Source organism: Mustela putorius, unplaced genomic scaffold, assembly GCF_011764305.1.
Source record: "Mustela putorius furo isolate JIRA1106 unplaced genomic scaffold, ASM1176430v1.1 tig00000585_pilon_pilon_pilon, whole genome shotgun sequence".
In the NCBI taxonomy this organism is placed as follows: Eukaryota; Metazoa; Chordata; class Mammalia; order Carnivora; family Mustelidae; genus Mustela; species Mustela putorius.
Window position 1 is genome coordinate 12,887,094 of NW_025421424.1, and position 14,201 is coordinate 12,901,294.

Sequence of the window (14,201 nt, forward strand, 5' to 3'; positions counted from 1 at the left end):
TTCCTCCTCTCTCTCTCTCTCTCTCTCTCTGCCTGCTTGTGATCTCTCTCTGTCAAATAAATAAATAAAATCTTTAAAAAAAAAAAAGGCAGGTACTGAATATTGTAATCACATACAGTAGAGGGGCTAGCTTGACCTGTGGAGAGAAGCTTTCCCTGAGGTTGTGGTAGCTAAACTGGGGCCTAAGGAGGGAGTAAGAATTAGGTGAAGAGGGTGAGAATTATATTCTCTGCTCTGACTTGCTTATAAAATGGCAATGTTCTCACCCCCTCTGTAGATCCTTATATTCTTTTAAGACTCAGATAAAATTCTGCTTTCTCCAAGAACTTTCTCTGAATATTTTAGCTTTATAACTTATTTCTTCTTGATTTTTATATTCAATAACTTTAAAAAACGAATGTGAAGCCCAGGAAAGGGGCCCGCGTCAGAGACACTGCATTATTTCATGTAATCTTCAAAACAACCTTGCAAGTTAGGCATTAATATGTTTCCTTTCTCAGATGAGAAAACTGAGGTCTGGTGAGGTTGGGTGAATTTCCTAAAATCTCACCGTGGCAAGTGAAGGGAAGAAGTGGATTTCACATTTAAGTCTGTTCGGCTACTAGTTTTTACAGCAGTTCTCGCAAGTCTTATCATCCCCATTTCACAGATGGAGAGACTGAAACCCCAAAGGACGACTGGCCCAGGTCACAAAGCTCCCGACTGAAGCAACAACAGGATTTCAGTTCACATCTGTTTGACCCCAGAGACAGTGCTTCAAAGGTCAGTACTGAAACAAGAAGCTGTGGCCAATACTTGATCTGAGCCCATGCGCCACCTCTGTGATTGCTATCTTGGGGCACCATTAGGAGGCACTCTTATGGCTGCAGGAAGCTCCTGACTCTTGTTACCATGGGTGGCCCATGCGTGGACAAGTAGCATCACCATCACCTGGGAGTTTATTAGCAAAGGAAAATTTCAAGCCCTATCCTAGACTGAAGAAATCCATATGCAGTGTAACAGGTTTCTCTGATAATCCCATATGGTGCTCTCATCTAAAGTTTGCGTTAGAATTGCCCTTGCAATGGTAATTGTGAAAGGTTGGCCTTCCTGGCCCAAGGACAGGTCATTTCCAAGACTTGTTGGACTTTCAGGGAGAGTCCTGGGGCTCTGAACTGAGCTGGATTTTCTTTCTGAGTCTAAGGAGGTCCTGGTAACCTATGGAGACTGAGTCCAGAGTGGATTTTTGAACTGGTGTCCAATATATAAAGAGCGCCACTAGGATTGCTGTTACCTGTGAGCTAAATTTTTAGCTTGTGGCAGTTTTAGACTACAGATTGAAATGAAGAACATACCAATTTACATGATGAAACACAGCAACCTTCTGAGGAAAAAAGATATAAATACTTTGCCCAGTTTTTTAAAAAATTTATTTTATTTATTTTTTAATAACATATAATATGTTATTAGCCCCAAGGGTCCAGGTCTGTGAATTGCCAGGTTTACACACTTCATAGCTCATACCCTCCCCCATGTCCATAACCCCACCACCCTTTCCCAACTCCCCTCCCCCCGGCAACCCTCAGTTTGTTTTGTGAGATTGAGTCTCTTATGGTTTGTCTGAATACTTTGCCCACTTTAGAGAAAGTCTTGGTAGGACCAATAACATTTTCCATAAAACCTTGAAAATTTGTGGCAGGTCTAAAATTATGATCGTGTTCAGGTGGCTCCCTTGTCTGTGTTTCAGCCAATAAAAGACCGTAATAACACTGCATTTTAATGAAATCTGTCATCCTTATCTTTATAGTTCACTATTTCCTCTCATCTGTTTGTTTATTCATTCATTCATGAACATTTATGGAGTGTTTGCTCTGTGCCAGACACTAGCCCTTGGTGAGAAAATTATACTTTTTTATTGATCTGCACAGCAAAGACCTTAAAAGACTGAACAATTATGTGCAGTAATAACTAGATGATTTCACTTATTTGAGAAAAAGCTTGGCCTATTTCCTCTTCAATTGGAGGGAAAGGACTTCACAAATAGTGCTGTCGTGGCATTGTGTGTATTTGTACTTCTTGCTGGATCAAAGGGAGTGCTGGGAAAAGTACATGAGCTACACATTATGTTGGGTATGGCAAAGTCCTACAGACTGGGATGACCTCCTTCTCTACCTGGATCAGATTTTCGAGACTGCTTTTCCTTGATATCAACCTGTTCCATTTAGGACTCATGACATGGAGTGTGTGTAGGTGTGTGCGTGCGAGAGAGAGAGAGATAGAGAGAGAGATTATGCATCTAAGTCCACATAAAGGCCACAACTGTTTGAGTGGTTTGTTTTTATTTCTACTTCTTGTGGGAAGGAGGCTCATTTCCAGCTCCTAGTGCCAGAGCTGACAGCAGGTACTGAGTGTTCATTTTCCTCTCCCAAGTTTAGTCTATGGGGCTGGAAATTGTTGTTGTAACATTAAATAGTTTAAGTGCAAGTCTCAGTGCCAAGTCCTATGATGGAAGGGTCTTTCTAGTACGCACCTTTGAGACATGGGGTCCAGAAGCCTCTCCTTGTCTTTTAAAATCAGATCTTGAGGGGCACCTGGGTGGCTCAGTGGGTTAAGCCTCTGCCTTCAGCTCAGGTCGTGATCTCGGGGTCCTGGGATCGAGCCCCCACATCGGGCTCTCTGCTCAGCAGGGAACCTGCTTCTCTCTCTCTCTGCCTGCTTGTGATCTCTGTCAAATAAATAAATAAAATTTTCAAAAAAAAAAAAATCAGATCTTGACTAATTTAAGAGTTTTTGTCATTTGGGGTAACTGTGAGTTTTCCAGACTGGCATGATGTATGGCTCTGAAAAAATAGTTGACTCCAAGCCTGCCATGTCGTCTGCCTAGGAGGTATTTACAGACAGAGCAAGCAAACATGGAAATAATGAATTAGCTTGCAACTCGAGTTGTGCGAAGTTTGTTTTGGATTTTATGAGTGAGTATGTGTGTGTTGTTTTGCTTAGAGGCCTGTTATCAGAATTGCTCTGTTGTGTTTTATAACTAGAAGGTGACTACAAGCCCCTTTGTGTAGCAACAGCATCCCCAAGATGGAAAGGGCTAATCTAATCCCAGCCAGGAGACCAGCCCCCTCCCCCACCCCAGTAAGAGCCCCAGGAACAGGAAAACTCCTGCTTCTACCTTCCAATGATGTCTCTTCCATTCTCTTTCCTTTGTTCCTGCAACAACTCAAAATATGACATTACTTTTCAAATAGAGGAAGTCTAGGTCACATCAGGTGTGCGCAAGCTGGCAGATGCTCATTCTCATTTTCTCTCCCTTATCTCAGATCATGTTACAGCCTTCATTGTTTATATAACTCACTCATTTAATCATTCTCCAAACATTTGCTCAGTTTGCATGTACTGGGCACCATGTCAGGAGCTGGGGATGAGAGATGAATGAGGCATCCTTCCACTCTTCCAGAAGCTTACAGTTTCATTAAGGAACAGGCACACAGACCATAATAGTAGAAGATTTAAAAAAAAAAAAAAAAAAAAAAAAGCTTCCTTCTAGAGATATGTAGAAGTATGGACAGAGGAGGGAACAGTCAGCTTTGGTGAGAGGACTGACAGAAGAAGGCGGGGCGGGGAGGTGGGGGAGCTCTGAGCTGAATGGTAAAGAATGAACTTCAGTTTGCTCAGCCAAACACAAATCCTGTTCTCATTAGGTGACTCTACTGTGGTAGTAGTCAACAATACTTCAGTACATCATGGTATCATGTTTTCTCTTTCTCTCAGCCAAAGAGCTCTGCTGCCCATTATAGACACCCCTGACTGAGTCATTTCAGAGAGGCGGGCAAGTGTAGCCACTGAGTGGTGGGTAGCACAGAAAAACAGGAATCATAGCTCTGCCGCTTAGGTCTCCCCGACTTGAGGAAATGTGCTTAACCCCTCAGAACCTGTCTCCCCCAACCTTCAGGAAAGTGGCATAGGAGCACAAATCCCATAGAATCTGTATGAAGCTTCAGTGAGATAATGAATAGAGAGGATTTAGCCCACTGGCATCTAGAAGGTCCTCAATAAATGCTGTATTCAGATGCAAGTGTTGTTACCTCCTCCCTGCCCGCTTCTCTCACCCCTAGGTCGTGAAGCAAGGGGCTGCCTTCACAACAGTCCATTCTTGCCTATGTTGTACCAGTAGGTGGTTGATGGGATGCATCTGGAGTCAGTGGTTTTTTATTTCAATACCTAGTTAGGGGTTTAAACTTCAGAATTTTGACAAATTGGATTACTTCACAATAATTCAATTTATACAACATGGACAAAATCATAAACAGATTTACTAAGCAATCAAAACAAGCATATGTAGCTCATTATATTCTTATGTTACCATAAACAGAGTACAAGAACGTAAGCTGAGCTTTCATGATTCCTCCTTCCTTGGGAGTTGGCAGCCGACTGACGGCCAAGTGTAATAAGTCCGTTTCAGTCCAGTTCTTTGGCCTCTTGGCCTTTGGTCAACTTCTTTTTTATATGCCATGTTATCCTCATTGATTTCATTCACTGAATTGACCATGATCTCATAAAGGCATTTTTATTCACCTCACTGGGTTACTGTGGCAACAGATACTCTCTCTATCTTGCACAGCCCTTATGGACAGCTTCGTTCATCCACCCAGTCAGCCACTATTGAAATACCAAAGAGATAGAAAATGCCTATTGCTGGGAAACAGAGGATTCCTTACCTTAAAGAGTTCACAGTTTGGTGGAAAAACAGAAAAACTACCCAGTAGTTACCATGGAGTGTTAGGAGGTTAGGAGAAGGTGTCCGTGGAGAGAAGAGAGACACTCAGCACAGCTCCAGAAGTCAGCAAAACCTTCCTGAGCAAAGCACTGAAGGAAGCAGGAGTAAGAGTCCGACTGGCAAGGGAAAGGGAAGGACATTCCAGGCAGAGAGAACAGCATCATCAGGGCAGGGAAGCGGACGCCATGAAGATGGGGAGGCCCGCCAGGACAAGACTGGGTCATGCCAAGAAATTTTAACTTTTTACAGAAGGTGATGAGATCCTTTGGGATGATAAGAGATGAGGTCAGTTTTCTGCTTTGGGAGATCACTCTGGCAGCAATGTGAAGGGTGAATTGGTTAGGGGCAAGGCTGGAAAGGAGAGAAGTGACAGTCATTCAGGTAAGAAATGAGGAAGACCTGAACTGACGGGAGGGCAACCGGGAAAGGAGGGCCGAGTTCACCAGAGGGGAGGGCGGGTGGAGAGAGCCTGTCATGGGAATGCAGGGTGATCCTGGTTCTGCTGAATGAGAATGAAAAGAAGCAGCAACTTTGGGATGGGCGTTGAGGAGCGCACGTGTTGTGACGAGCACTGGGCGGTATACGTAACTAATGAATCATTGAATACTGCATCAGAAACTAATGATGTATTATACAGCGGCGAACTGAACATTAAAAAAAAAAAGAAGCAGCAGCAGCAGCTTTGGGATGGGGTGCGAACAGAAAGGACTGCTATCTTTCCTTCTTGCTTTTTCCTTTCTTGATGCTGCTGTTGAAGGAGCAGGAGGCTGGCTGAGGACAAAGCAAAAGCTGGCGCCTTGCACCCCCCCCTTCAGCCGCTCCCCTCCATATGTGTAGCATTCCTCAGGCACCCCTGACTGCCATAAAAGGATAAATAGTTAACTTGCAGAGATCACAGTCCTGCAAGGTAGGAGTCTCCCCTGGTTTGCAAATGTCCTTGAGATTTACAACAAAGAAGTTACCTTATCAATAGCCCTAATGTCACCCTCCCCTCCATGAAAAACCGAAGGAGGTGGAGGTAGAAGGAAAAGTAAATAAAGTTAAATTTCTTCTAAACCTAAATCTCATTAACAGGGATGCTTAATAGCAGGAATGTAACATTCCACCAGGAGACTCCCAATTGTGTTCAAACTATCAATCAATCAGCTCAGCCCCACCCGAAACTTGTTTGTATCTGTCTATAAAAATCCTGCACCGACCCAGCTCCGGACCTCTCGGCAACGAGCGCCCAGAGGTCCAGGGTCGAACCTGCAATAAACGACCCTTGCTGATTGGCTGTGACTCACGTCTCTGGTGGTCTTTTAAGGTGGGGGTAATATTCAACTGGCATTTCACTGTCTCTTTTTCTTTTCTCTTCTTTTTTTAAAAGATTTTATTTATCCAGTTGACAGAGGGAGAGAGAGCACAAGTAGGGGGAGCAGCAGGCAGAGGGAGAGGGAGAAGCAGGCTCCCCACTGAGCTGGGAGCCCAAGGTGGATCTCGATCCCAGGACCCTGGGATCATGACCCAAGCTGAAGGCAGACGCTTAACAACTGAGCCACCCAGGGGCCCCTTGCTTTTCTTGAATAACCGTCTCTCTCCATCCCTCTCTCCCTTTGTCCCCCTCCCTCCTCCCTGTCCCCCCCCCCTTCCTCCACCTCTTTCTCTCATTGTCTCTGTTTTCCACACTCTGTGTACAAAAGACTACTGTGATAGAAAGAGTTCGAGATTTGGATTGAGATTCGTCTGGATTAAAATGTTAGCTTTGCTAGGACTAGCTTTCTAGCCCTAGGCAAATTATTTCATTTCTCCCCTGCTTCCTTTCTCCTTCTGCAGAACAGTAACAACCGAACTGTGTGGAGAGGAGAGCGAACAGCAAAGGAGATGTAGTCATCAGAGAGGGAGTTTTTGTTAAGAACATAGAAATCGCTCTGTGTATTTTGAAGAGTAAGGAGTTTAAGGCAGGAGACTGGATACTTAGGAAACATTTAGAAAGGGCAGAGGAGTAAAATTCACTCTTTGAAGCACCCTTTCCGGAGCTTTGGAGCCACTATACTTTCCTACCTAGGCTTGATACCATTAACTGTTACTGTTATTTTTGTGGGTGCCCCTGCTGCTGTTGTTGCCCTTGTTTTGATTTTTGTTTGGAATTCAGCATCCAACCCCACTCCATTTTATGCTCTTCTTGTATTAAGGGACTCTAGTTCTGGGCGACTCAATTTCCAGCCTCCCTTGCCAGCAGGGTTCTCTCTTCAGTCCCACCAATGAGAGGCGTTTGTGTGAGATTTGGAAGGCAGAGGATAAACAGAAGTTAGTTTTCCTCCAACAATGGAAGGCACCTTGGAGTTTTATGGGTGCCTCCAACATTGTCTTGCAAATTAGCACCTCCCTGCAGCAGGTAGATGGCATCCCCTCCAGAGTTTTTGCAATTTCTTGGAACTTCTGGTAATTTTCTGACAGCAGTAAACCTGAGAACAGTGTTTCCTGCTTTCTGTAAGTTCTGAGAGGTTTTGAGCACCTAACTTCCTGTTATCTGTACCTTCCTACTTATCTAAAGTAATGCCTGTTTTCCTGACCAAACACCAACCGAAAACTTTCTGGCAACTACTCTTCAGTATCTTTGCCACCTTTCCCTGACCATTAAAACATCTGAGACTCTCAAGGTTTTAGTTCTAGGTCCTTTTCAAGGATACTCCGTAAGTGAATGTATTCAGTCCTAACTCTTCCATTTATTTTCTATGATCTTACAACTCCCCAAACTACTGTATCTCAAGCCGGAATCTCCTTTGAGATACAAACTTAAAGACCCATTTTTTTTTTTTTTAGAGAGAGAGAGAGAAAGCAAGGTCGTGGGTGTGGGAGGTGTGGGAGGTGTGCAGAGGGAGAGAGAGAGAGAATCCCAATGGATGGCTCCATCTCAGGACTCTGAGATCATTACTTGAGCTGAAATCAAGAGTTAGACTCTTAACTGACTGAGGTACCCGGATATCCCCATACATCCAATTTTATATTCTGTGTCCATTTGACTGTTTCACAGGATCCTCAAACTAGCATATGAAACAGAACTCATGAGCTATCCCTGTCTCTTCCATCTAACCTCTTTCTCTTCTAGATTTCCCTTTCTAGGAAAATGACCACCCTCTTCACCCCGAAGCTTCATCTAGAAATCTAAGATTCATTCTGGCCTCATCCCTCTCCTACACCCCCCCCCCCACAGGCAACCAGTAATCAAGCCATCTTTATCCAGTATACCTTGAATATGACCACTCCCTCCAGCCCCACCGCCATCACCCTCCTCTGATCCACTACGTTTGATAAGTGTGATAAGCTCCCATCTCCCTGTCTCCATGCCCACCCACCTCAGTTCATCCTCCACACCAGGGCCAGGACCAGAGTGATCCTTTGACAACAGAAATTTGACCAGGTTATCACTTTGCTCAAACCCTTTGATGACCTCCCTTTGCTTTTAGTGTATCCTCACCCTGACCTCCAGGCCCTGGGCAGTTCCTGCCTGCTCCACACCCCCGCCAGCCCTCCCTCACTGCTGGGCACCTGCTGTATTCTGTGGAGCGTGTTGTCCCACTCTGCCTCCACCCAATTCCTCTTCATTCTTTGGTCTTAACCTCTTCATCTCTTTTTCAACTCGCTGAGTTAGATTAGGTCTCAAATCTGTAACAATTTGTTAAAAGTCTGTCCCCCACCCCCCAGCTAGAATGTAAAGTGCATGAGAGCAGAAGACTTTCCTGTCTTGTTTATCATCGTAGCCTTAGTTCCTAGCACAAAGAAGGCATTTATTCCAGGAATTAATAGTACATGATAAATGGTCATTCTTCTTCGCCCCTACCTTCTCCCTCCCTTCTTTACTGTTTTGTCTCCTCCCATCCCTTCAAAGGCTAATGTCACTCTGCTGCTACTCCTCTGGTTATTTTTTCCCTGCTTCCCTCCCCCCCACCTCTCTTCTATCCTACTTGGCTGTTGTGCATTAGTTAGCCCTTGTTCTATTTGTCTTCCTGTGGTTCTTCCGTCTTTGAGTTTCCCTAAGAGGAGAAGCATCTATTAATCTCTCAGGATGCCCCAGAGTTGAGGTCAGAAGTGACACATTTCCAGCAGATCACCTGATAGGTCTCCCAGAAATAAAACAACCAAATAAAACAACCTCTGTCTCCTGTTGCCCTGCCTTTGTCTTAAATTGGCCACCTCAATTCCAGGAATTGGCCCTCAATCAGACTTTGATGTTCACCTCATTCTAGAGCAAGGAACACAGGCATATGACTTAATTTGTGTCCTGCCTTCTTTCCAAGATTATATAAAGCAACATTATAAAGTTAATAAGATAGAACTATTGAGACCCTTCAAAAAGAAAAAGAAGCAAGTGTACTGAACTTGAGGGATAAAATAATTAGTTGACTCTAAGCTCCCTGACAGCCAGGGCAAAGAGGGAAATGACATAAACAATGGCTCTCACTTTTAGAAAAGAGCAAACATAGCAGTTCATCAAAGGAACATTTTAAGAAATCCCACCTTGAGATTTCACTTTTTTTTTTTAAGATTTTTTTTTTTAATTTCTTTGACAGAAGAGATCAGAAGTAGGCAGAGAGGCAGGCAGAGAGAGAGAGAGAGAGGGGATGAAGCAGGCTCCCCACCAAGCAGAGAGCCTGGTGCGGGGCTCGATCCCATAGACCCAAGCCAAAGATAGAAGCTTTAACCCACTGAGCCACCCAGGCGCCCCGAGATTTCACTTTTTTTGTGGGATACTAATCATCCCAAGTGTTCAATTCACTTTAATTTCACAAACATCCTTCGGTAGCTACTGTGGGTCAGGCACTATACTAGGTACTAAAGGTTCAAAGACAAATGACATCATACCTACTTTTGTAAATGTCATCTGAATGATTTAAAATTCAAGTATTCCATGGCTTTGTCTTGTTTTTATAGTTACTTTGTAAATATCATTATGTATTTACTCCCAAAACATGTAGAACTGACCTTACATGTGATCAGAATTATAAAGTCTCTTTCTCTATTCTTTGATAATTCCCCAATTCTACCACCCTTGAACCGGAATAATCATTTCAAAATGCAAATGTGGCCATGTCTTGACTTTGCTTAAATCCCATTGATGCCTGTCACCGCTTTGGTTCTGGAATACTTTTTTTGTCAATGGAGTGCCTTGGATGGAGTGGGCATTTAGGACTTTCATCTGTCCTCTTGGAAAAGACTTTCCCCAAAGGAAGAGCTTCCTGAGCATAAGCAAATAGGGTCAACTTCAGAAAGGCCAGTGGGGGCACTCTTAGAACTGACTTCTTTTACAGTTTTCCCAGGTGCTGGCCCTGATTTTGTGCTTCATGTGGGATCCAAGTTTCTGGCATCCTATATGTAAACTCTGCAGACTGTAAGGTTTCCTTTCATGACAACCAACAGAGCACTTTCCTTTCCCAACTCAGGACTCATCTTTTGTCATGGTTCTTACTCTGAGCCTCTGCAGCTCAGATCTTAGCAAATCTTCTGCTAGCAAACAATAATATGGCCTTCTACGTTATCTAATATGAGCAGCTACGTTGTAACCTCCTGTAGCTTTAGTCTCACTTCACCTTCAGGAATCCAATGACTAGGAATCTAGGAAAAGGATTCCCAAGGGGGAGAATCCATTCTCTTCTGGAGAACTGCTTTTGCAGAATGAAAATCTTACCTTCGCACACACTGCCACTCTGCACTCCACTGATGACTTGTCAGTTACTCTCCTGCAATCACGAGAAGCAAGACATTAAAATGAATCTCTTTTGCCTCACTATATACTGTGGCTCCAAGACAGTGGATGCAGTTGCTCCCCGAACAGAGTAGGCGACGAGGTCACCCAAGCAGGATATACAAAGGAGGATTGAGAACCGGGTTTGCAACTGTCAGATGATCATCCAACTCCAAGAAAGGAGTGGGAGATTATTGACAGAATTTCTTTGGAAAGAACTGTTAGTGTGATATAAAGTCTGAATCTTCCCCATGGAGGAAGGGTGGGTATGAGTCCCTTCTCTTTAAGCCTGGTGAGAAAAGCTTCAAAGAAATCACTCAGAGATTTTTCTGGACTCAAAGTCAAGACATGGCCACATTTACATCACTCAGGGACCTGTGTCCCCCTGACTCTCTGGGGGTACCACGTTCGTGCTGGACCTGTGACCAAGAAGTATAAATGTGCAAGGCAATGGGACCCCAACAGAGAATCTGTGTGGTATAAAACTAGAAGCTTGAGGGGTCTTGTAGGCAAGTGCTGAAAGACGAACAGCCTTCCAAAGGAACAGAAAGTGAGAAATCCCAGGAAATAATAGGAGGTTGGATGTCACTGAAGAAATCACTAGCGTGTCCCAGAAAGAGGCAACTTTAAACATGTCAATACCTGTCAGCTCTAAACACCCACCACTGTCAGAGGAAGCCAATGTCAATCTCACCACCATCTGTCATATGAGGCTTTGCTTGCCTGCATATCTCTGTATTCTCCCCCACCACAACCACATCAATCCTGGACCAGCCAAGACCATCCATGTGAGAAGGAAGGGAGGCAGAGACCTAAGGGAGCCAACCCCACTTCCCTCTTGTCATCACAGGCTCCCCACCTTCAGCAGGTCTAAATCAGGAAGGAGAGAAACTTATATTTTGAATGGAATCTGGTGTTGGTTATTATAGGGAACTGGATCTATTAATGACAGAAAATCAGACTTTCTGCAATTAAAAACAAACAGAGGACTTTATTATCTAATGATAATTGAAAAATATGTGCCTAAGATTTCATAAAGAGGCAGGAAAAAATCCAGATCCACAAAACGTATTTGAATGGGCTGCATGGGAAGAGAAATTGTCCCATAATTGTCCTTAATTGTCCTTACAAGTCTTCTTATTCAGTGCATGCTTGGATGACTTCAGCCCTGGCTTACTGTCTTCCTCCTCACATGACTCATGTCATTATCCTTGGTGATTGCACCATCGACTGTCCAGCAAATATCAACTCTTTTACCTGAACTACTGGTGCTGGGTTTTTTGGCACCACATGACTTGTCTCAGCCAATGTACTGTTAGAGGACGTGAATATGCTTGTAGGCTTTGGCCTGGCTCTCACCATGGTGGGCTGCATGAGATGAACATGCCCCTACAGCCTTGACCCCAGAACAAATACATCTGCAGCAGACCTGAACCAAACCCAACACACGATCTAGGAGGTATTCATCAACTTTTCCAAGGTCATATAACCAGTAAAAGGCAAAGCTGGATCCAGACCCAGGAAGTCAGTTTCTAGAGTCTGTGCCCTCAACTGTTCTATGTGCCTCTCAACTTGTACACATCCTTGATTTCTTTGCTTTTTCACTTGTTAGTAAAATGGCCTGAAAAGTTTTAACAGGGTTAGGCAAAGCCAATTGAAGTGTCCAAAATTCAGTGGGATATCTTTTTAAATATTGGTAAGAGATGTATCATCAAAAAAAATATGAAAGATTGCAAGATTCTATCAAGTTAAGAGGAAAGTATATTTATGTAGTTTAAGGTTCCCTTCGAATTCAAGGGGCTTCATATTTAAATAGAAAATAGGTACGCATTTCAAGATCCAAGCTAAATGATCAACAATGTGGGGTTAAAGACCTCTGGTGAGATAGAGAATCAGGCCATGAGATTACCTTCTGAGAACACTCTTTCCCACCTCATCTCTGCAATCCTACTTCTTTGCTCCTTCTCACTTTCCCCAGCCACTTTTTTTTTTTTTAATAGAAGATTCTTCATATTCCCACTACCACACTACCAACCTATCTCAACTTTACCCTTCAAGTCAGGGTTTCTGCGATGAACTGACCTTTGGCATTTAAATTCTGACTTCTGGCTGCTTCTCTGATCTCTTCTGTCACCACACCCTGCTCCAGCAGTGTGGCCATTTCTGCTGTCTGCCACAACCCAAGTTCATGCTGGCCTCAGGTCTTCACATTCCCCGTGCCTGGAAAGCTTTCCCCAAATAACCAAAAATACCTCTTAGCATTCAGATTGCAGCTCAGATATTTCCATCTCAGACCTTTCCTGGACCACCTATCTAAAATAGCATCCTCTACTCTTCTCTCCTTTTTGAATGGATAGGATTCATCCTCAGCCCAGAACAATGCCTGCGGTCAGAGAATGACCCCTGAATCCACTCATGGTCTTCATTGTTCTATTGTGCTATTAGGATAAATCAGAGGTCTGTCTTTGGTTTATTTAGTTTCTTCTACATAGTAAATAGTTTATCATACTATTATGTAATAGCTTCTGTGATAGTCTATCATACTGTTATGATAGCATACATATATATCAGTAAGTATACAGAGATGATAAGCAGTACTTTGAAAAGCAATTGAATATCATATTTACCAGGAGATGAGGAATGAAAGTAAAAAATGGCAGTCTTACTTGTACATTTTTAAGGGGAAAAAAGTTAAAGCTATTGGCTTCATTATTATGTAATTGAATAATACCTTATAATGAATATAGAATATTCATAACCTATGTAATATTCTATTATGTAATAGAATATTTTAAAATAAAAAACCTATAATGGGGGTGCCTGGATGGCTCAGAGTGTTAAGCCTCTGCCTTCAGCTCAGGTCATGATCTCAGGGTCCTGGGATCGACCCTCACATCGGACTCCCTGTTCAGCTGGGAGCCTGCTTCTCCCTCTCTCTGCCTGCCTCTCTGCCTACTTGTGATCTCTGTCAAATGAATAAATAAAATCTTAAAAACAAAATCAACCTATAATGTATTGGATTTTTTTTAAACATGTTTTTTGCATGTAATTCTGGTAGATATCTACGTGTGCTTGGTTTCATTTACTCTTCCCAGCAAGGTGTTCCCATGGGGCTATTATTACACCTATTTTATTTTATTTTTTATTTTTTTTAAAGATTTTATTTATTTATTTGACAGACAGATCACAAGGAGGCAGAGAGGCAGGCAGAGAGAGAGGAGGAAGCAGGCTCCCTGCTGAGCAGAGAGCCTGATTCGGGGCTCCATCTCAAGACCCTTGGACCATGACCTGAGCTGAAGACAGAGGCTTTAACCCACTGAGCCACCCAGGCACCCCTAATATTACACCTATTTTATTGATGGGGAAAGTGATTCCATGGGTAGGACCGTCATGGGTCTAACAGGAGTACTAGGGAGATTTAGTCAGCTGTTTTGGGTTTCCAGTCTCTCATTCCCTTGATTCATTTTTACCCAGTTTGAAAGCCCTGGTTCCCATTTTCAAGGAATCTCATGGACCCGATAACTTCCCTTTGTTGACTCCTGGACCCCACACCTGGGCTTTTACGCTGCACCCCTATACTCTTTTCTTCTGGCAAGTCTGCTCAGTGCCTGGAATGCCTGAGCTCCACTTTGCATGGGGAGGATGTCTTAGTCCTCACAGGCTGCTTCTTCCACTCCATGTGTTGTATTTTTAGGTCATCCATGCCAAAGTATGTTT

General features: G+C 43.4%; 1 long non-coding RNA gene across 1 annotated transcript in view; it reads left to right on the forward strand.

Moving 5' to 3' along the window:
* Nucleotides 1-4,619: 4,619 nt before the first annotated feature.
* The window catches only part of LOC101687235, a 38,450-nt gene continuing 28,868 nt past the window's right edge, over nucleotides 4,620-14,201 (forward strand). The window contains exon 1 of the long non-coding RNA XR_001177101.2: nucleotides 4,620-5,140. This is a non-coding gene — a long non-coding RNA (uncharacterized LOC101687235). The remainder of the gene's footprint in view (nucleotides 5,141-14,201) is intronic.